At 38.2% G+C, this 23437-nt stretch overlaps 1 long non-coding RNA gene across 1 annotated transcript in view; it reads right to left on the bottom strand.

Annotated features, from left to right (window-relative positions):
- Window positions 1-6700: 6700 nt before the first annotated feature.
- LOC311443053 overlaps window positions 6701-23437 on the bottom strand; it is a 40739-nt gene continuing 24002 nt past the window's right edge. The window contains exons 3-4 of the long non-coding RNA XR_014697049.1: window positions 18097-18248; window positions 6701-7651 (exon numbers count right to left, since the gene is read on the bottom strand). This is a non-coding gene — a long non-coding RNA (uncharacterized lncRNA). The remainder of the gene's footprint in view (window positions 7652-18096; window positions 18249-23437) is intronic.

Genomic DNA, 23437 nt, shown 5'->3' with positions numbered 1-23437 from the left:
TACTCACAGAAATATCTAGATTTGCTACAGATACAGTGGGTATAGACATAAGGCTGATATCTATATTGGCTTTCCTATATTTAAAAGCAATGATCATTATACAATTCTTTGGTTGCCAGTAAATTTTCTGTGTATGAACATGCATCATGAATCTAAGTAAAGATGAAAGCAGCATTGCTTAGTACCTGGAAAAGAAGTTTTGAGGTACAACTCCTAATCTCATTTGCAATTCACTTTGGGTAAATCATTAACCTCTTTCTGTTCAAAATTCCTAAAAAATTCCTGAAAAATCTATCATAATGAAGCACAAAAGGGAAGAAAGAAGCAGACAGTACATCTACCAGAAACTGCACTTATGACTGATATGAGAGGCAAATGGAGTGCAGGTGTGATTCTCTGGGTAGCGTGATAACCACTATTTCAAGCAAGAACAAATCTGGTCATCATTTCAGTAAAAGGAGGAAGTGGAGAAAAGTGTCAGTCCTAAAATACCTACCAACCTTATAAACACTCAAAAGAATAAAAAGTATTTTTCTTCATAAATGATAAAATAAAAGCAGGCACAGAATCCAAGCTCTACTCCCACTGAAGCTGTGTTACTGACACCCATTTCCCACTGTCTCCCATGACATCCTACTAGCAAAGGTGAGAAAGTGTGGGATAGATGAGTGGACGGCAAGGTGGGTTGAGAACTGGCTGACTGGCCAAGCTCAGAGGGTGGTGATCGGAGGAGCAGAGTCTGGCTGGAGGCCTGTGACTAGCGGTGTTCCCCATGGGTCAGTGCTGAGTCCAGTCTTGTTCAACATCTTCATCGACGACCTAGATGAGGGAATAGTGTCTGCCCTCAGCAAGCAGGCTGATGACACAAAGCAGGGAGGAGTGGCTGACACGCCAGAAGGCTGTAATGCCATTCAGCGAAACCTGGACAGGCTGCAGAGATGGGCAGGAAGAAACCAAATGAGGTTTAATAAGAGCAAGTGTAGAGTCCTGCACCTGGGAAGGAACAACCACATGTATCAGTACAGGCTGGGGGATGACCTGCTGGAGAGGAGCTCTGAGGAGAAGAACCTGGTGGGTGACAGGTTGACCATGAGCCAGCAGTGTGCGCTGGTGGCCAAGAGGGCCAATGGGATCCTGGCGTGCATTAAAAGGAGTGTGGACAGCAGGTCAAGGGAGGTGATCCTCCCCCTCTACTCTGCCCTGGTCAGGCCTCACCTGGAGTACTGTGTCCAGTTCTGGGCTCCCCAGTACAAGAAAGACAGGGATCTCCTGGAAAGAGTCCAGCGGAGGGCCACAAAGAAGATACGGGGCCTGGAGCATCTTCCCTATGAAGAAAGGCTGAGAACAGACCTGGGTCTGTTCAGCCTGGAGAAGAGAAGACTGAGAGGGGATCTCCTCAGTGTATATAAATATCTGAGGGGTGGGGGACAGAAGCATGTAGCCAACCTCTTCTCAGTGGTTTGTGGGGATAGGACAAGGGGCAATGGCTGCAAGTTAGAGCACAGGAAGTTAGGCACGGACATGTGAAAGAACTTCTTCACAGTGAGGGTGATGGAGCATTGTAACAGGCTGCCCGGGGAGGTTGTGGAGTCTCCTCTGGAGATATTCAAGGCCTGTCTGGACGCCTACCTGGGCAGCCTGCTCTGAGGAACCTGCTTTGGCAGGGGGGTTAGACCCGATGATCTTTCGAGGTCCCTTCCAACCCCTACAGTTCTGTGATTCTGTGATTCTGTTTCCTGCCCATGCTTTTACATGCCTAACTTCTATACCCTGCTTTTGCCAGAAAACTAGTTTTGGAATAACAGAATCTTTGTCAACCTGGGTATGAAGTGGAGACTGCAGAGTCCTACAAATGCATATGGGGCTGCCAAACAACATCTCTTCAGTTGGGCAAATATGGAGAAATTGTTCTGTTCATTTAAATAAAAAGGGAAGAAGAAGAAATATGTCAAATTCCTCAGTGACTTCTCACAACCTTTATTGCTTTAGTAGGAATACAGACTACACTGTATCATCTGAACATTATTAAAAGATGCAGACCACACAAATAGTTCAACAATACTTCCTTGGGAGAAAATATTATTGCTCCCAGTACTAGTCCATTTGACCATATGTGTTGGGAGTTTAAGGAAATGTTTTTCCCTCTTTAGGAAAAGACGAGATCATTTCATTAATCCAAAATAATACAATATTTTACTTGGAGACACATTTTGTCATCACTTGCACAATGTTTTGTTAAAATATACCCAAGTATACTCTAAGCAAATGAATGTACAAATCCGAATTTCTCTTACCAAGACAAAACCCAATGTAGTAATAATACAAGAGTCTGTCTATCTCACAGGGGATTAATTTTTGGTTAGATTATCATTTTAGGAAGTTGTAATCAAAACTTTAAAACTTGTACAAAATTTGTCTGATATTAATAAAAGAAAATAGATCTCGAAACTCAGGCATGAAAAAGATGATACTTTGGATGACACATTCCAAGTCAGTGATGTCAGAAGGAGGCAGTAAGAAAGATCTTTCAGATACAGCGCATAATTTGGCTATAGAATGATTCACTAACTGAAATGGACTTCTTTCACTCTTTTATTCCTTTAAGACCAAGCTCCTGTACCAAATGGAAAAAAAAAATTGCTTTTCTTGAGCTAATAGACATTTCTAATGTTACTCACTTTGTATGGGAGCTTTGAAGGTCATGAACTCTTGAAAAGATGTGCTACATGCATCCTTTTCTGTTATCGTTTATATTATTTTTTTTCCATTCTATCATTGTTTTTAAAGGGAGTTAATGTGAAAAGACTTGATCTTGTTTATGAGGAAAATGTTATTCAACATAATCAAAACCTTGCTATATGATTCATTTTCATTTCATACATGCATTTCAACACAGATAATGACATCTGGAGCTATGCAGTATATACAGGCCCTGACTCAAAAGCGTTTGAAAACAGTCTATGTTAATTTCAACTGGCCCTGGATTGGATTGCTAACCTATATCATATTGGCTCTTTATTGCACATATAATTAATATCAGAAGTTTGTTGTTAACAAGAGGTATACAATGATTCACCAAGGAACTTGAAAAGTTGAATTTTAAATCTTTCAATGAGTTGGAAAACAACATGATATATTAGCAACCCTAGCTTACCACTGTCTGCTACTTTTCAATGTTAAGCCACATTACCTTTTGGAGCTCATTTTATTTCTATGTAATTATTTGTAACGTGGCTCATATTTAAATGCCAAACTGACTACAACAAAGATCAATGTATTCCCTTGTACATTCTATATAAATTCCAGCCATGGTCATCATCTTCCTTGATTAGAAGTGTGGCTATTTTATTTATTTATTTTTTAACATTGGTGCAGAATGGGATGCTGTTTTGGGGAAAGGTTCTAGAAATCAGACCCTATCTTCTTGTTACGGAACAACACGATCATGATGGATTTCTACAGCATCTGGCTTTTCTTTATATCATGACAGAAGTTCTCAATTCAAAGTTGTCATGGCTACTCATATATCCTTCTGAAATTAGTAGGATTACTCATGTGAGTAAATAAAACCAGATTTGGCCCTTACCTTATACCAATAAAAATAACCTTTTCCTGTAAAATAGTACTGATCATTGAAGTCAGTCAGTTGTAAAAACCATCATATTCTTACTGCACCAAATTTGGCTTGGTATGTGTCAGACATAGTATACTTGATGCTTCAGAGAAAAAGAACAAACCCCATCATGCCTTGCTCTGCCCTCCCAAAGATTAAATGAGAAAAATGAAGTCCTATGCTACATTCCTTAAAAGCTGACATGAATATGCTTCTCCTTACAAACACTTCCTTAGCCAAACAGTAATTCCAGCTTGCCAACATTTGTTTAGCATGAATGTACTTTGGTTTAATGCTACCTGCAGGCAGATACAGATTCCTGTCAATCTTAACTCGCCATGACAACAGAAATTAAAGCTTACTTTCTATTACATCCAGAATAAAAATAACTGAAAAGGTCTGTCTGTCTAAAGAAATATCTTGCATTTAGTAAGTCACAGCCATCATAAGAGTAAATCTAATTTTTCGTATATTTCACAGCTGACTCCCATATTAACTGCATATCTATTTCCTTTTCAATTCCCCAGAATAAGGGGTCAAAGGATGTAGGAAGGTATACAAGCTACTGCTACTACAGAGACTATGCAGGACCTAGCTTAACGCTGTCATATCGGGGTTGAAATCCCTTTCATATTCTGAGGCTAAATGCCTGCTTGCTTCAATAGAACACTATGCCCTTATAAGCAATGATGCCCTACCTTCCCTGACCTTGGCAGAGAGATAAAAGTGTCAAACCATTTGACATTTCTAGTACTTGCACTACTTCAAGTCCTTATGAGCATCACATGCAGCTCACCTATTTCTACTTACCATAGCACCTTCGTTCAACACATTGTCGAGTCCATAAACTATCTGACACTTGAAGTTACGTTTCTTAAAGTACCTTTTAGTAGCTCAGCAGATGTGCCGACTCTCAGTAATGTATTCTTTACAAAATACAAGTTCAAAGTGCAACATTGGTTTTCGTGTAAAGTTTTGGTAAATATATTTTTGCCCTATTTCAGTGTTCAAAACATGCAAGAAACTCAGTTCACATTATCATATGGACTATGAGTAATGGTTTTTCATGGATTGGTTAAACTCACTAAAAAAATCTCTGCTTTCATACAATACATTTAATTTTATAATCAAAAAATTTTAAGTGGTGTTGAAACTCGCCCTCATTACCAAAATTCTTCTAATGACATGATCAATAGCCCCATAATCTAAATCATCCTTTCATTCAAACTGAAAATATTCTTTGTCAGGAGAAATAGCTTTAATAATTTCAAGATGTTATTGGAATAAATGCTACTGGCTTGAGTAGCCATTCTACTTGGCAAGACTGTGTAACCAGTGTTCACCACGCCCTGATGAGAAAGAAAAATAAATAGTTGTCAAAGCTTTCATGTATTATCTTGGAAAAATTTCACATGTCCTCCACAGATCTGATGCCTGTTTTATACATGCTAGTAAATCAGATTTGCATATTACTGTAGACATGAGTTACTAAAGCTTTGTTTTACAAGTTAAGGATCTGTTTAAAACGAATAGCTTACTCTGATGCATGACCAAAGAAAGCCAGCAATTTTGTCAGAAAGCCAGAGACCAAATGAGCTGGGAGGCCAGTCAGGGAACTAGTCACAAAACCATATGGTCCTTATTTTTAGGATAAGAAATCAACTACTACTTCAAATTTGAAAACACCTCACGATTGTCTGATAAGAATCACATTGCACAATGTGTTTCCCAGATTAACTGTACTCCAGTCAACCCCAAGGAAGAAGATATAGGTACCTTCATATTTAAAGTCTTTGCAAGTATATCTGGATGAAGATCATGTTTCTTTAACATCCTTTCATATTATTATGAATGCACACCTTCAAAAAACACTGAAGAATTCTAATGCCATGCTCTGAAAACAACTTACACTGAATTCTGATCTTGAACAGGATACTCTAAATGATTATTTCTTTTCATTGCATCATTCCACGATAGCCATCTGGACATTGCAGTTGCAAGTTCATCCCATATGCAGCCACACATGTTCATACATGTGCACACGTGTTCAACACACATCTTAAAGGAAGACATAACAATATCATGATAAGTAAGTATGGCAACCACAGAAGTCAAAACAATGTAAAATTGAAAAGGTTTTGGTTGGAATGTTCTTTTCATCTAGATTGCCAGAATAGGCCGGTGTGTATATCTGCTATCTGAAGGAAAATAGACAATGAATGCTGCAAGTATTCTGCTATTGCTTTATGCCCCACTTCCCAAGTTGGTTCCTAATGGGAGATGCCTTACCTTTTCCTCCTCAGGAAAATTAGTGCACACAGCATTTTTAGTTGCTTTAAATAATGGCTCTTTACAAAGGAAAAGAGATGACAGTACTACAAAGAAGAAAAAGTGAAGCACTGCAGCTATTACCAATGAGAGTAAGGCAGAGAATAAAAGGTGTGTAGAAGATTTTTCCTCATTATGCACAATAGTACTTGGCTTATTTTCATGCTGGAATCCCACGGCTTGGGTAAATTTTCCCACTATGTAAGCTGGATATTTAAACTATAGAGCAAGCCATTGAGCCATATGGCATACAAGCAGACCACCTGTGTGCCTAAAAAGCCCAGTGCTATACCAACACCAGAGCAACATGACACATGAAGTCTAGGCAGAAAAAACTAAGCAGCACACATGGGGAGAAGATGCAAGCAATATCCAAACTGCTGATTATATGTCAATGATGTCAATGATGAATGTCAACAGAAACAACCTGACCCAGAACAACATACTTGGAAATGGTTCAGTAAGAGAAATACTTAAGCTTGGAAAAATCTACATGAAAACTAAGAACTTCAAATTTTAAACAGAAAAATAACAGAAATATTTCTTTCCCCCAGAGGAAAAGACAAAACTGGCCTTTTTCCATTAAATTAAACAGAGATAGCAAATTTCCCATCAGTTCTGCAAACTGTAGAGTTGGGAATTATGCAAACTTCACTATCTTTAATCAAACCCAAGCATTAATGATTTAAAACTCTTTTGACAATCAATTTAGCACAAAACCCTGGAGATGCAAAATCAAGGGACAATTGTAGACCCTTCTAGAACATCACTGTAAGCCAGCAAGTTTATTAACAGCCTTATTTCATCAGTTTCATTATATTTGCCATTCTTCAGGTTTTAACTGTATGAACCAGAGCACTACAGAAAAAATAATCTTCCAATTAAAAAGAAAAATATCGCTGTAACTAAGTTGGAAATGTGACCCCTGAAGAGATAATGACAGAAAAGTTTAAGATTGATTACACCTTCACATTTTTTTTGAAAACAGTCTCACATTTTGGACAGCATTGTTCTGGAAAAAAAGCAAAATGAAAATTGTTTAGACAATATTTCAATAGACAAATAATTATACCTTTATATCATGTCACCAATATATATGACATGACTTTTCCAATTCACATCTGAACTTCATCTTCATCTAAAAACAATAATCTTGAGTTGAAATTTATCATTTATATTATAAAACTGTAAAACAGTGACACTGAACAATATCTTCTAAAAATTTACTCTTTTCTATATTTGGAAGTGGACAGCGGACAGCTCAAAAGTCTTATTAATAAAGCTCTAGGGATGAATTTACGGGCATTTTTGGTATTATTGTTAAAGATGATGTTACCATGCTTATAAAAGTCACAATGCATAAAACGTTCAAAGATGGAATGTTGGTGTCTGGGTAATATTCCAATTTGTGGTTTCATTACTTATGAAAGAAAAAAAACTCTGCTTTAGTACTCCACAACACATAGGTAAGAATTCCTTAACAGATCTACTGTGTCTTCATGGAAAAAGACTGTCTTAATTACTATAACAGATTACTTGTATTCCCCCTGCATGTCAGTTATTTCTAAATGCTGCAGTGCAATCTACGCACATTACACATGTAAAGTTATCCAGGATAAGTCATTTCTGCTGTACCTCCAGCCTTAGCTCCACAGTTACTCATTGTTCTTTCATCCTCGCAGTGATTAGAATTGGAGCTTTCTTCCCCACCTGCATATTTAAGAAAGTAAACCAAACAAGATTAATAATTCTAACTAGAAACAAAGAAAATGATTGAGTAGATATATAATACTTCTGATGCTTCCAGAAAAAAAAAAAAAATAAAAATAATCATATTGCATATGAATATCTAGATAAGTGCTTATTTCACTAAGCGTATTATATTGGGACAGACATACGTTTAAGCTCTGCAATAGTTATAAGCAATATCTAACGTGGTATAAGAGCTGTACTAATATCAATATCCAAGTCTTTATACTGTTTGGTAAATAATACCAGTTCTGCTTCGATATATTCTTGAGGCTTTTTTTTTTTTTTTCTCGACTCCTGCTGCTGGGGAGATGATCTTAGAAGCAGGCAAATCATGCCAGGGGCAATCCTGAGTGACTGCAGCCCAGGGATGACTGCTGCTGAGGCAGGGACAGCCGCAAGGAGCTATGGCATGTGGGTGACCCTAGTAGACAGAACATGTTACACACAACTCCATAGTCAAAGGAAATGAGAAGGACCAAGCATAAATGTGGGGAAAAAGAGGGAACTTGAGATTAGGAAGGAGACAGGAGGAAGGAGGTGTTTGGCTAAAGTTGAGCCTGGGAATTCAGGAAGAAACATATTCCGGTGTTTAATTATTTATGTTTTCTTTCTTCTGAATATCCAAATCAGTGATCAGAAATGTATGATAATTCATAATAAATCAAGTAAAAATTCTAAGTCACAACTCCTGAGTGCAATACATTAGATAAACCTCAAAAAATTGTTTTTAAAGGATATCCTTCAGTGCAAATGAGAGCAGAACTTTGACCATAATATTTTAGTGTTAAACGCTATTTTAGATTATAAGCCATATTTTCTTACTCTGCCTACTATCAGATCCTCTAACACCCCTTGCTTTGTAACTTCTGCTGCATCCAGCCCAGTAATGTCACTGGTGATTATCAGCATCTAGAGAGATCAAACAGATAGTAAAGTGTATTCAATGATCACTTCCTCCATCACTTGTTGTGTTTGCAATATGCCTTATCTTCAAAAGCACTTGAACTTTAAAAGAGCATCAGTGGCTACAAACTATATATATTATTTTTACTTCCCTGAAGTACTATAAAAACTTATCTCAATAATGCAACACAGTTAAACAGGTGATTTAGGTAATAAGAGCAAGTGGTCATTCATATAAAGCATGCTATATGTAGAAAATAGATAAGGTAGAAATAAGTTGGATAAAAAGTTAAAGAAAACATTGCTAGAGTCACTATATCACAGGATATAGTTTTTAATATAAACTTTGTTAACAAAAGATGCTAATCCTGATTTGTCCAGGTATCTAACTGTTTTCCTTTACTAAAGCTCTTCTCAGACATGAATTGACAGGTACACTGAGAAGGGTATCAGAATGCAGAGTTCAGCCTTAGAATGAAAAAAAAAATAGACTGTTTTAAGATCCTTAAAAATCACCGAATGTCCCTCTAAGGCATGATGTGATTTAATGCATTTTTACATTTAAAATTATTGAAATTGATCAAGCACTTGCCAAAAATAAATGAATAAATAAATAAGGCAGAAATCAAAACAGAAATGTAATACATTTACTCGCAAATTTTATTTCCCTCGCATGGACTGTATTAAAGCAGGTGAGAACAGACAGTTTGAGTCCTATACTGTAGTGTCCTGCAAAGCAGAAGAGGATCTTGTACAAGATCCTCCTGGGGACCACCCTAGGAACACTCCAATCCTGAGCCCTTGGGGAAAACTTAAAGGTACTGATCAAAAAAAAATAAATGTATTCAGAGACTTGACTTCAAGACACTTGGGAGACTTGAGCAACCTTCAAGTTGTAGTCCAGCTTTCCAGCACAAAAACCTACTTTGTAAACATCATCAGTACCAACTGTACCTTCACAGGAGAAACTTGTCCTGCCACCATTATCTCACCAGTAAAATATCTGCCGAAACAGCTGACAGCACTACTTATTTGTAGCTACAACATATAAAAACAACATCTTGTAGATAGGTAGTGACACTCTCAGATGAGAAGATTCAAACTACTGTGCAAAAGTACACGCATGAAATGTCACATACTCCCGAGCTCAGATGCCAGCATACAGATCACAGGAGCGAAGCCAAAACCTCTTGAGATAAAAATGTAAACCAATTAGATAATTAATAGAAGCCTCATAAAATAAACAATAGTTATAATTGACATCTTAAAGCAATAAATCTAGAAAGAATACATTCAAACATCAATCCAATTTATACCAGTGGTTTGAAAATTAAATGCTTGGTGGAAGACAATTGCTGGGAAAAGGTGCAGGCTCATAGCATAAAGTGCTTTCTGCAACTGCAATATCTTATTTTTTCTTTCTGTGGATCAGCTAACATGCCTATACTTCACTGTCAGCACGCTTGCACAGAACATGGACAGTGCACAGATCTGCTCCCAGCTATTCCAGGAATTCGCAGCATAGATTCCCCTGCTAAAGTAACCAGTTGATGATTATATGAACTTTACATGAACTAGAAAACAGGGTAAACCTTCCAGTTACCTTCAGAAGGAAGTAAACCTTTGAAATATAAGTTGCATTCATATTTATGTGCTTCTTAAGCACTCCTCTACTACTTATTCCTCCCAATAAGCTATTGCTCAAAAGCCTTTTCAATTTATTGTTTGTTCAGAGAACAGGAGGTGGCCCAGAAGACATTCTTGAAAATATTCTTGAAAATGTTTTGCATAAACTTTCTGTACCTATATGGACCACACTAGAATAAAGATGACATATTAAAAAAAAATAATAATAAAAATAAAAATGAATATATATCTTTGTTACAGCAGGTTCTCTTTTTTTGTTAGCAGCATTTGTTAGGCTTGGTTTGGCTTGTTTGGTTTTGATTTACTAGGGAATTAATGAAAGAACCACTGATTTTTTCCAAATTGCTGCAGATATTTGTTAATGAGAAAGGGAAGGTTGTTGTATTAAGTTTGTTTTGCTTCCACCTTTTTTTTTTTCTTTCCCATCAAAAAACGTTTTTCAGGCTAGTTAACTATGGATTTCTTAGAGCATTACAGCATTTGGCCAAAGAACTTCTGCATAGCAAAATTTAACAGTCAGAAAACTTTTCCATCTTCATAGCTTCCCTATTTAAAACATTTTTTCTTACCTCCTTCAAAATTTAAAATAAAACTAAGCTCTAGCACATAGTAAAATCCTCTTTAATCTAAAAGTGATACTTTCTACAACTGATATAAACAACTGATATAATGTCACTGGTCTAAATGTTACTGCAAGGTGCATCCAGTGCAACTCTTGTCTATCTGGATATGGATGGCAAAACAGTTGGTCCATTATCAGCAGCACCAGGCAAGATGGGCAGTTGATCTGGGAATTCCTATGCAACTCTACAAAATAAGTAATTTTTAGCTAACAAAAAAGGAGCAATAATCTATCCCCAGTGCAGTTAATGACAAAATTTCCACTGGCTTCACTGAAGTGAAATTTTACCCAGTGGAATAAAATTAAAGACTGGCAAAACTGAGAGATGCTGATATGCATGTTGACCCAGGGCAAAACACGTTTTCTGTATTAGTTAAAAAACTGTTTTCCTCCTGTGGATACCATGTGCTTTGTTGTCACAGCCATACAATCCTGAGGTAATAATTTATTTTGGTCTACAGGCAAGTAAAAAATTTTAAAAACAAATATTTTAAGAGAAGCTTATATATATAAAAAAAAAAAAAAAATCAGCATTATTTAGAGTCCTGTGTTAGGCTATTGCAGGGAAACCAGAGGTTTTGGCACTAGGTTAATTGGATTTGAATACCTTCACAGACAGAAAGAGAGGTAGAATATGTGACAGGAAAATACTATTCATCTTCATAGCCAGATTGTTTAAATTTACCAGAGCTGTCAGGGACCTTTTAGAGACTAGTTTCATGATTTTGTTTACAGTTCTGTAAAGAGAAACAATATTGACTGCTGACATTATCATGACTTGTAATTTTTCCCCCTTAGCTTCACTGTGGCTGAGCTCATAAAAAGTGATTTAACTTCAATTGAACTTCATCTCCTTCTGACAACAATATAAAAAAAAAATGCTTTTAGTAAGGTACAAAGACACAAAACTGAATGGCACAATTTAAGTCATGAGGTCCTGTGTCCTTCAGCTGCAAGCACCACACATAATCTTTTTGTAAACCTAGTTTGGCTTCAGAAATATCTAAGTAGGAAATGTTTCCTATCAAGTGAAATTTGAAATGCAAGGTCACAGCAGTAATTTCCTTATAGATACAAATTAAGGAAAAAAATCCACTGGAACAAGTTGTTATACTGTGGATGAAGATCTTTCTCCATATCTGATCCGATTCAAATCTTACTGATGTCAGACGAAAAACTGTTCAAAGATGGAAAGATGAGACCACATGCTTTTTCTGAAGGTACAGGACAAAGTCTTGTTCTGTGTCCCTAAAGATTCAGGACAAAGCAGTAACTGCAGCAGTGGACACAGTTAAGAAAGCAAGACGATTCCAGCACAGCTACAGATCAGTAGACTCTGTATTACTTATTATGTATATATAAAGAGAACTATACTTATTTACATAATCATCAAATGACAGCTTGATATTTAGCTTACTGTTTGTATAGAGATGCATCAACCAATTATTATCTTTTCACTTTATTCTTCAGCACAGACGTGATAATGTTTAAAGGATTTTATTCACCTCTCCAATAGAATTATTTTTTCTAATGGCACTGAACTAGGATCACTTTCCTCTGGAAAAGTGGAAATCCCCAGCTGCTGTCAGCTAACTCCCAGCTCATCTTCAATCTACTTTGCTGCTCGCCAACTTACGTCACCTCACTTTTTTTTTTTTCCTTTCTCAAATATGGAGAGAAATTTAAAAGGTAATTTCTGGATTGTATACAATGCTTCAGTTTATTCTGACCACAAATGTTTAAAAACCATCAGGGAATGAAAAGGTCACATCAAAGCTCTCTAAATACCAGCATGTGAGACTCTTTTTCTTCTTTAGTAACCATTATTGAATCTTATTCTGTGCTTTCTTTGATATTGAGGTGGTAGCAGTACCATAAGCTTACTTTTTTCCTACACTGTTAATGGATGGTTTACTCATTTTATATTATCTCAGTTTGGATGGACAGACAATAATCCAGATCATATTAACTGCTTATTTCTGCACAGTTTTGTTCATTAGCCACTTGTGTTTTCCCAATAAACAAAACAGACTGATAATTTATATTTCACAAGCAAGAATAATAATAAAAGTTTTAGTCCAAGGAGGCTGGAAGAATTAAACAGTGGCATAATCCACACTTTCTCTCTCTCTCTCTCTTTTTTTTTTTTTTTTTTAAATCATAAACAGAGGCTTCTAATTCATTTAGCTTTCACTTGCTCCCACAGTTAATTCGTCTTAGATACTCACTGCCAGGAGGTGAAAGAAAGAGAAATTTGAAGACTGGCACTCTATAAGATATTTAATAGGTATGTTAAAAGGTCCATAGACTGTATGGCTATAGAAAGTGTGGAAATATGAAATACTGGGAGATGGACCTCTCTACTGGGTCACTATTATTCTAAGAGGGAAAAATTACTTGTAGATTTCCTGAAAACATGAGAGCAAAACCTGGCAGGGAACATAAAAAAAAAACACCTCTTCCCTCCCATCTTTAAGTAGACAGGAGTCACAAAGTAGCTGTTTTTCATCTTTGTGCTAAGCCTGCCAACCAGGCAGGCTTACCAATTGTGTTGGTAGTTGCACAAAGGTGTCACTGTTACCATCTGTCTGGAGCTGGTTTAATTACAACCAGAGTGAGGTTTTTCATTGGGATAATGTCAGAAGCCTTGACATAAAAAAAGCTTAAAACATAAGATATTAACCCTTTCTGTTCTTCCCTACCACATTCTTAAAACAGCATCCTAGTATAGTTCCAGCTTTCTCAATGTAGGATGTGAAGCTGAGGATCTCAAGAAACACTAGGAACTGAATCATCATTGGAAAACAGTTGTGACAGCACTGTGAAAGAAAAGTGGGAAATAGGACAAATGGCAGGGAGGACTGAACCTCTTTTAGCTTCTCTTTCTTTGTCATATCTAAGCCTGCATATAAACAGCACAAAAGTAAATAAACATGCTCATGTGGCAGTTATGATGGAATCAAGGCAGGGACTGGTTGAAAGCTGATGTGATATCAAGACTTACAGGGCACTCCAAGCAAGTAGCAGCATGAGAACGTAGGTATCAGAGAGGGTCTTCCCTCATATGATAGCAGCAGAAAGAAGGGAGGACAAACTGCTGCTCTGCAGACCTCTGTAAGTGCTGAGCTTCTGTATCGAACAAGTCTTCTATAAAGCAGTATGAGATCTTGGCCTGGATTGTTGTTCAGATTCAAAAAACCCAACCACTAGTGGTTTGAGTCAGCTTAGATATCCTATTGCTGTTTTCCTCGATGTACAATGGTAAAAGCATTAACCTTTGAGTGTCAGGAAAGAAATGCATAAAATTACTTTGTTATACCATGTTATACACAATGCAGAAAACATAGAACTACATTTGTTCTATACCTCCATAGTGGAGTGTTATAAAATCATAAGCAGTGTTAGGAAAAGTTGTTTCAAGATGACTTCTGAAGAAAATATCAGTGGCAAGCAGCAAGCAAGTGGCAGTGAAAATACCTTGTTCAATGAAGCACCTGTGTTTGATATCTTTACCAAATTGATTCTGCTTGAGATGAACTGCTACAAATTTTAACTATTTCAATGTGTAGCCTATGTACGTAAGTAACTGATAGAAAATTTAGTTTGTGGGGGTTTTAGTTTTGTTTGTTTGTTTTTTAAATGAGTTTCTTATATAAATCTAACTGGCTCTGAAATCATTTCCAAATCTGAATTGTTTCAAAATGTGTCTTATACTGAAAGATGGTTTGGTCAGTAATGCAACATGATACTACATGGGGAGCTGGAGTTCAAAACTAGCAAGGAGAATTTTGCACCTTTACTTTTCAGCGGCTGTAAGTTTAGGAGGAGTAATAGTTACCCAATTCATACTGTCCCCAGGGCTAGGTCTCAAAATAAACACAGAAACTTCAAAGACAGCTTGAAGTGGAACATGTAATACCGAGACAATCCTGTTTGCATGTTGTGATCAGTTCACGCTTTCCTTTGGAAATAATCTTATATTACCCTTCTATTTATATGAGAGATTATCATGGAAAAAATAATAAAAAGGGATATGTTAAATATGACATGTTAAAGCTAAGCCAAATACAAGACACGCTTATTGATGGAATTTCTTACCATATGTTTCAACAGATTTACTAAAACTGGTTTTCTTTTATACCTATGTCCTTAGAAAGGACACATTTAGTGTATTTTATTAAAAAGGTAATACTTAAGTAGAAAAAAAAAAAAAAAAAAAAAAACACAGAACTGATACACAAGACATAATGTTCAATTTTTTGGTAAAGAGGTCACAACCAGTTGTTTAGGACTGCCTGTGTAAAGCAGAAGTCAGAAAAAGGGGTAGTATCCCTAGAGCTCAGTGCTCCAATTTCTAAATTGAAGATCACTTCACTGACCAAGATTAGGTTAATTCAGGTTTTTTCAATCCCTTCTTTGGGTTAGACTGGATGCCCCTGTTGGTGAGAAAAAAACATCCTTTGCTAGCTGTGTTTTTACTTCATGTAAGGAAGACTTCAGCCCATCTGGAAAGCAGGTTCTAGAATCTGACAACATTCTAGTCTTCCTTCTATGAGATTATTTTACTGGTGTAGAACAACCTACTGCAGAACAAACAACACTCCAGATAACACTAGATTATAAGAATATCAGTAGTGCACTAATGCTGTAGTCTGGTAGTACCCTGCAAACACTGGCTGTCATGCTAAGGGTATCATATCCTTCAGCAACTTACTCCATTGCTAGAACTGTAACTTTGCATAAAGTCTTTCTAGAAGGTGTGAGTTCTGAGCTGGATGGATAATACTGGCAGGAGTTGCATTTTTCTTGAACAAAGTTGCATCATGCACTTCTAGTTCCTCATTTAAGCTTGGGCACAAGACATATCATGCTTGGTTAATTAAATTTAGTACTAATAATAATTTAAACTAGAATTTCATTCAAGATTCAGTTTCGCCTTATGCTGACCTCTACTACAATTTCAGTATGTTCACTATAAAAAGTACAGATCATGGAATCATAGAATATCCCGAGTTGGAAGGGACCCATAAGGATCATCAAGTACAACTCCTGGCACCGCACAGGTCTGCCCAAAATTTAGACTATGTGACTAAGTGCACAGTCCAATCGCTTCTCAAATTCAGACAGGCTTGGTGCAGTGACTACCTCACTGGGGAGCCTGTTCCAGTGTGCAATCACCCTCTCAGTGAATAACCTCTTCCTGATGCCCAGCTTAAACTTCCCCTGCCTCAGCTTAACACCATTCCCATGGGTCCTATCACTGGTGTTTACAGAGAACAGGTCATCTGCCTCTCCACTCCCTCTTGCGAGGAAGTTGTAGACTGCAATGAGGTCTCCCCTCAGCCTCCTCTTCTCCAGGCTGAACAGGCCCAGTGACCTCAGACGCTCCTCGTGTGTCTTCCCTTCTAGACCCTTCACCATCTTTGTCACCCTCCTCTGGACACTCTCCAACAGTTCAATGTCCTTCTTGTACTGTGGTGCCCAGAACTGCACACAGCACTTGAGGTGAGGCTGCACCAGCGCAGAGTAGAGCAGGACAATCACCTCCCCTGACCAACTAGCGATGTTGTGCTTAGAACAGATCCTAGCACATAATTTAGACTGCAGGACCAGTGATGGTAAAAGAATAAATAAACAAACAAACAAGAGGCTAAATCCATTTGAATCAAGTGACCAGAATTCTATCAGTTGGGCAGGTGATGCATCTGGCTAAAAGTTACATAAATCAAAATCTCGAATTCCAAAGAAAGTACAAGTCTACATAGCACTGGCATACAAAATATTCAGTCCTTTACTGCAAATTTATCAAGTTATATCTGCTTGACATATGATCTCATAACACAGGTAATTCATCTAATATGGTGCAAATACAAAAAAAAAAAACAACCTTCAGGTCATCAGAATAAATAAGGTTTCAGAGTATTTACATAAAATACAAAACTTACCATTAAAACAGCATCTAAACCTAATATTGTTTTCACAGCATTAATTACTGCTCCAGCTACTTAGTATTGCTCATCAGAAATCTTTTCTTCTTTGCCAATTTTATATTCTATTTGCACTTTAAACCCTTGTTTTTAAAAATGACTTAACACCAGTAGGAGAAGCTACAACCCACTTCCCACCTTTAATTTTCTTTGGTAACTCCCACAACCAGGTTCTTACAGTGTATAGCTACAAAATAAATGAGACAACTAAATACAAAGACTTTTCCTCTAATTCATACTAACTTAATCTTTATTTAATTCCAAAGGCACAGATAGCATTTCAACCCATATCCACTGACATCAACTGGAAGTTATCTAATCACCTAAGTTTGAAAACTCCATCCATATATCACTGCCAGTAAAGTTTTATGCACGTTAAGTCATCCCTAAAGAAATATAATCACTGGCTGACCTCAGTGAGATTGTTAGCGTGAGAGAAGGTGGCAGGATTGGGCCCTAAGTTTTCATAAATAACACAGACCATCTCCAGATGGACATTCCAATGTTAGTTTTTATAGTGTCTTCCACAGCCAGCCCACATGGTCTCACAAACACATTCATAAATGCCAAAACAATAGCAAATTAAAGTTTGTTTTATAGAAAGGCCTTGGCTCAGATGCTGTGTATACAAGTTCACACACTGTTTACCCTGAAAAAGGTGTGGAACTAACCACAATGAGGTGACAACCTCAATTCCAGTCACACATGAGGTGGGAAAACCAATAACACAACTGCAGGATGAGGAAAGGACCCTATTTTTCCTGGCTCGTGTGTGAATAAATCGTGCTTTGTTAATAAAGAAATGAAGTCATTTTATAAAGCAGACTGAGGAACAGCTGTCTCTTCCCCATTAGCACATATATGTGCATGTAAATAAAATATTTACGTATAAATATATTTTTAATATATTTATATATATAAATATATGCCTGACTGCACACACATTTCCACGCTAATTATGCTTATTCACAGAGGAAGGAAGTCCTAGATTATTATTGTCCTAGCTCTCTATCCTTTGCAGGCAGTAAAATATTTTCACAGAATATCAACTTCCCTGAAGTCAAAGCATTACATCCACCTTGTGCTAAGCACTGGTCCAGGGATGACATGTCACCTAAATCCTGCTTGTGCTTTCAAGATAGGGTTTAAGTGATGGAAAGGTTATATATTGCCCTTCTATCTCTAATATACTCCCCTGAATCTATTATGTTTACCTTTATGACTTACCTGCTATGAAGATTTACCTTTTATGGCCAAGATCTTCCAGAACGCTGTCAAAATCCAACGCTGCCTGAGAAAGTAGCATGCATAGAAGACAAGGGAGATGCCTTGAAGGATGAATCAGTTTCACCCAAATACCGTTCCTTTCCATTTTAACAGTAAGGTTCACACAGACCTGATATTTTGACCCAAAATAGAAGAAAAAAAAGGAATCAAATGTTTCATCTTACCTATACCCATGTTATTTTACAGAAGTTCTGTTTCTGCAAATAATGTTTTTCTCAAATGCTATACATAATTACATCAAATGGCTGATTGTACAGATGTCGTTAAAACTTGGTTATCCCTGTAATTAACTGGAAATAGTCCAAAGCTATATATTAATTACTAACACAGATGCAAAAACTAAAACATATTTGCTTAAACATACACTGTCAGTTCAATGCCAGAAAACAATCTACAAGAGATTGCACAGACCAAGCAGATACATGTGACAGGGACATTCCTATTAGTAAGACTCTGAACAAAGCCATATAGTATATGTATAGTGCACATCTTGCACACATGGCCTTAAAGCAAAGCTGAGAACAGCTATAAGAACTTTGACTGAAAATAAGGAAACAACTGCCAGTATTTGTAACTGTCCAAAAAAAGTGTCATGAGGAGTTCACTGGAAAAATCTGAGTTCCATCCTACATGCATGTATATCTTTTCAGGCCATTAAGATAACAAAAACCTAAAGAAAATTTTATTTTATTTTATTTTTTAACTGAAAAGGAAAGCCTTTCTACATAAAGTGATACAAAAAATCGTAGCTTTCCGGTACAATCCTGGGAAGACACACAACTGACTCTGTTGATGAAAGAAGAAAATATGCTTCCTCCTCACATTAATGGCCCTTCTTTGTCCTTTGGGAGAAGCACAGCAATTCATCACAGTTGACAATTACTACATACGGTCCACTTGCAGTATCTCAGACACTTAGTTAATGAGTAGCAGGTATGGTAAAGCAAAACTTCCCTCTAATCCTTGGCCATTTACACTAGGAAGGAAGGAAGGAAGGAAGAACAGAATACCTCTGATGTAAGATCTGAGGAATCCAAAGGAGAAGCAAAAATGGATTCTGGAAATGCTTAACCTATATCCTGTTCTACCCCACATGGCTAATGGAATTATACAAATATAAGAAAAAAAGATTTAACCCACAGTAATTTTTGTTTCACAGATTTTTCTAAGGTCAAAAATAAAAACAAAAAAAAACAACCCATACTTCAATTTCATTTTACTTTTCCTTCCCATAAGAACATCCTGATACTTGCATATTGGTTGCACAACTTAGGTAGAACAGGTTTTCACCACTACCCTTCAATCTCTAGTCAGTTCTATAGCTCATGGTATCAATTTCCAGTCTTTGATATTATGACAGCAGTACAATACGGTCTTTGAGACTTAGAGTTTTATATTGGAAAATTTATTTTCATTTATACACATAGTTTGAAAAGGCTGAATCCTCAAGTTTCATGTCCATTATCATGCAAGCAACTATGATCATTATCCTGAAGTAGAATATTATTCTAAAAGTTTTTGTGATATAGATGGCTTTGATTTTAAAAAATATATTAATAGAAATTACAGGTTAAGAATAATTCTTCCCATAGTTACTTAGTTACTTTGGGGGGAGGGAGATTATAAAGTCATCTTTATAATGAGGAGGATGATTTACCTTGACATTTGGAATTTAATTTTCAGAGACATCTCAAGTAGATATCCGTTCATGTATACCAAGAACTTGGGCAATGCTTGCACAAACTTTTTTCTGATACGGGAACATATGCAATGAAAGCTAAGTACTCTGACAGCACATTTACACATTAAGTACAATTGAAGAAACCATCTTAGTACGACCACATATCACTGATTGCATGTACAGATTTGAATGTTGGAAGAATACATGCCAAAATTACAAGAACTTAAAAGCTGAAGGAGTAAAGTAATGAGTAAAGTAATGTACACCTGAGGTTTAAACATTAAGATCAACAGACAGAAAATTAAACAAAAGAAAAGCAAGATCACAACTTTGTTTTCATCTTTAGAGCCGTGCAAGATAGTTTCAAGGGATAGTATAGAAATACAGCAGTTTTTGCAAGGTACCAAACTTAAAACTACTAATTCTTAAATGTTAAAGCAATTGGTGAATATATTATAGACCGACATATACAATCACAGAATCATCTGGGTTGCAAGAGACCTCCAAGATCACCTAGTCCAACCTCTGACCTAACACTAACCAGTCCTCCACTAAACCATATCACTAAGCTCTACACCTAAACATCTTTTAAAGACCTCCAGGGATGGTGACTCAACCACTTCCCTGGGCAGCCTGTTCCAATGCCTAACAACCTTTTCAATTAAGTTCTTCCTAACATCCATCCTAAACCTCCCTTGGTGCAACTTTGGCCCATTCCCCCTCGTCCTATCACCATGGCTCATGGGAGAACAGACCAACCCCCACCTTGCTACAGCCTCCTTTAAGGTACCTGTAGAGTACGATAAGGTCGCCCCTGAGCCTCCTCTTCTCCAGGCTGAACAATCCCAGCTCCCTCAGCTGCTCCTCATAAGACTTGTTCTCCAGACCCCTCACCAGCTTTGTCACCCTTCTCTGGACTTGCTCGAGCACCTCCATGTCCTTCTTGTAGTGAAGGGCCCAAAGCTCAACACAGTACTCGAGGTGTGGCCCCACCAGAGCTGAGTAAAGGGGGACAATCTCTTCCCTAGCCCCTGCTGGCCACACTGCTTCTTATGCAAGCCAGGATGCTGTTGGCCTTCTTGGCCACCTGAGCACACTGCTGGCTCATATTCAGCTGACTATCAACCATCACTCCCAGGTCCTTCTCTGCCTGGCAGCTCTCCAACCCCTCAGCTCCCAGCCTGTAGCTCTGCTTGGGGTTATTGTGCCCCAGGTGCAGGACCTAGCACTTGGCCTTGTTGAACCTCATACAGTTGGCCTCAGCCCATCGGTGCAGCCTATCCAGATCCTCCTGCAGAGCTTTCCTACCCTCGAGCAGATCAACACATGCACCTAACTTGGTGTCATCTGCAAACTTACTGAGGGTGCACTCGATGCCCTCATCCATATTGTCAATAAAGATGTTAAAGAGGACTGGCCCTAGTACTGAGCCCTGAGGGACTCCACTAGTGACTGGCCTCCAACTGGATTTGACTCCATTCACCACAACTCTTTGGGCCCAGCTATCCAGCCAGTTTCTAACCCAACAAAGCGTACGCTAGTCCAGCCAAGAGCAGCCAGTTTCCTGAGGAGAATGCTATGGGAGAAGTTGTCAAAAGCCTTATTGAAGTCAAGGTAGACCACATCCACAGCCTTTTTCTCATCCACTAAGCGCGTCACTTTGTCATAGAAGGAGATCAGTTTCATCAAGCAGGACCTGCCTTTCATAAACCCATGCTGACCGGGCCTAATCGCCTGCTTGCCCTGCAAATGGCACATGATAACACTCAAGATTATCTGCTCCGTTATCTTCCCTGGAACTGAGGTGAAACTAAGAGGCCTATAGTTTCCCAGGTCTACCTTCTGGCACTTCTTGTAGATGGGCATCATGTTTATCAGCCACCAGTCAACTGGGACCTCCCCTGATATCCAGGACTGACTGATGGAAAGTGGTTTGGCCAGCTCTTCTGCCAGTTCTCTCAGTACCCTCGGGGGCATCCTATCCGGCCCCATCGACCTGCATATATCTAAGTGCTGTAGTAGGTCGTCAACCATTTCCTTGTGGATTGTGAGGGCCACATTCTGCACCCATCCCCTTCCGCCAGCTGGGTATCTAGAGAATAACTGGTCTTGCTCCTAAAGGCTGAGGCAAAAAAGGCATTAAGCTCCTCAGCCTTTTCCTCATCTCTCATCACTAAGTGTCACCCCGCATCCAGTAAAGGTTGAAGATTCTCCTTAGTCCTCCTTTTCATGTTAATGTATTTATAAATACATTTTCTGTTGTCTTTAACAGCAGTAGCCAGATTGAGCTCCAGATGAGCTTTGGCCTTTCCATTTTTGTCACTGCACATCCTTACAACATCCTTATAATCCTTCTGAGTGGCCTGCCCTATTTTCCAAAGATCATAAACCTTCTTATTTTCTTCCTAAGCTCTAGACACAAGCTCTCTGTTCAGCCAGGCAGGTCTTCTTCCACGCCGGCTCATCTTTGGGCACGTGGGGACGGACTGCTCCTGAGCAATTAAGATTTCCTTCTTGAGGAGTGCCCACCCTTCCTGGACTCCTCTGCCCTTCAGAACTGCCTCCTAAGGGACTCTGCCAACCAGTGTCCTGAACAGCTCAAAGTCTGCCCTCCGGAAGTCCAAGACTGCAGTTTTACTCATCCCCCTCCTGACTTCGCCAAGAATAGAGAACTCTATTCGTGCCTTGTTGGCCTTCCTGCCGATCCTAACCCATAGGGACTCAACCTTATCATTTCCAGTCTGTCTCAAGTTCCACAGCATCAAAACACTCTTCACACCACCACCCCTTCCGTGCTGCCTGTCCCTTCTGAAGAGCCTATAGCCAGCCATTGCAGTGCTCCAGTCATGGGAGTGGTCCCACCATGTTTCAGTGATGGCAACTAAGTTGTAGCCTGCCTGCTGCACAATGGCTTCCAGCTCCTCCTTGTTGTTGCCCATGCTGTGTGCATTAGTGTAGATGCACTTCAGCTGGGCCATTGCCTGCTCCCCAGACCCTGACATTGTTCCCCTGGCACACCTCTAACAAGCCTTATTCCCTCCCCATCCCCCTTCCTACCTAGTTTAAAATCCTCTCAATGAGCCCTGCCAGCTCCTGCGCTACTGTCCATTTTCCCCTTAGAGACATGTGGGACCTATCTGCAGTTAGTGGGCCGGGTGCCGAGTAAAGCACCCCATGGTCAATAATGCTGTATCATGGTCACCACAGTATTTTCTTATATTTCTGAATATAAGAAAATTCAGATCATAATTAATATGTTGCAAGACACTGAGTGTTAATGAGCAGGCATCCTACATGGTCTGCTTTTTAAAATATATGTATGTATACAACTGATACCTTTTGGGACATCAGAAAAGAGACAATATTTAATATATTTTAGGTGCCATGAGCAAAACCACAGGAATATTTCTGAATGTAATTCGGCTGGGACCTTCTAATCCATCATGCCCTAAAACAAATTTACAACCTTGTGAAGACTATAAGCCAGTGCATATATACAAGATTAACAGTGATGTTTCTTTCTGCAGGTCAGTTATGAGAATATAGTTAGATACTTTTGCTGTACAGACAAGCTTTATGTTCTTCTGATAGGAAAGAAAAGAGACGATTTTAAGTTA

This window comes from Aythya ferina (genome assembly GCF_964211825.1).
Source record: "Aythya ferina genome assembly, chromosome: 11".
Classification (NCBI taxonomy): Eukaryota; Metazoa; Chordata; class Aves; order Anseriformes; family Anatidae; genus Aythya; species Aythya ferina.
The sequence above is the reverse complement of the archived record's forward strand: the minus strand, read 5'-3'. Positions and strand labels throughout refer to the sequence as shown.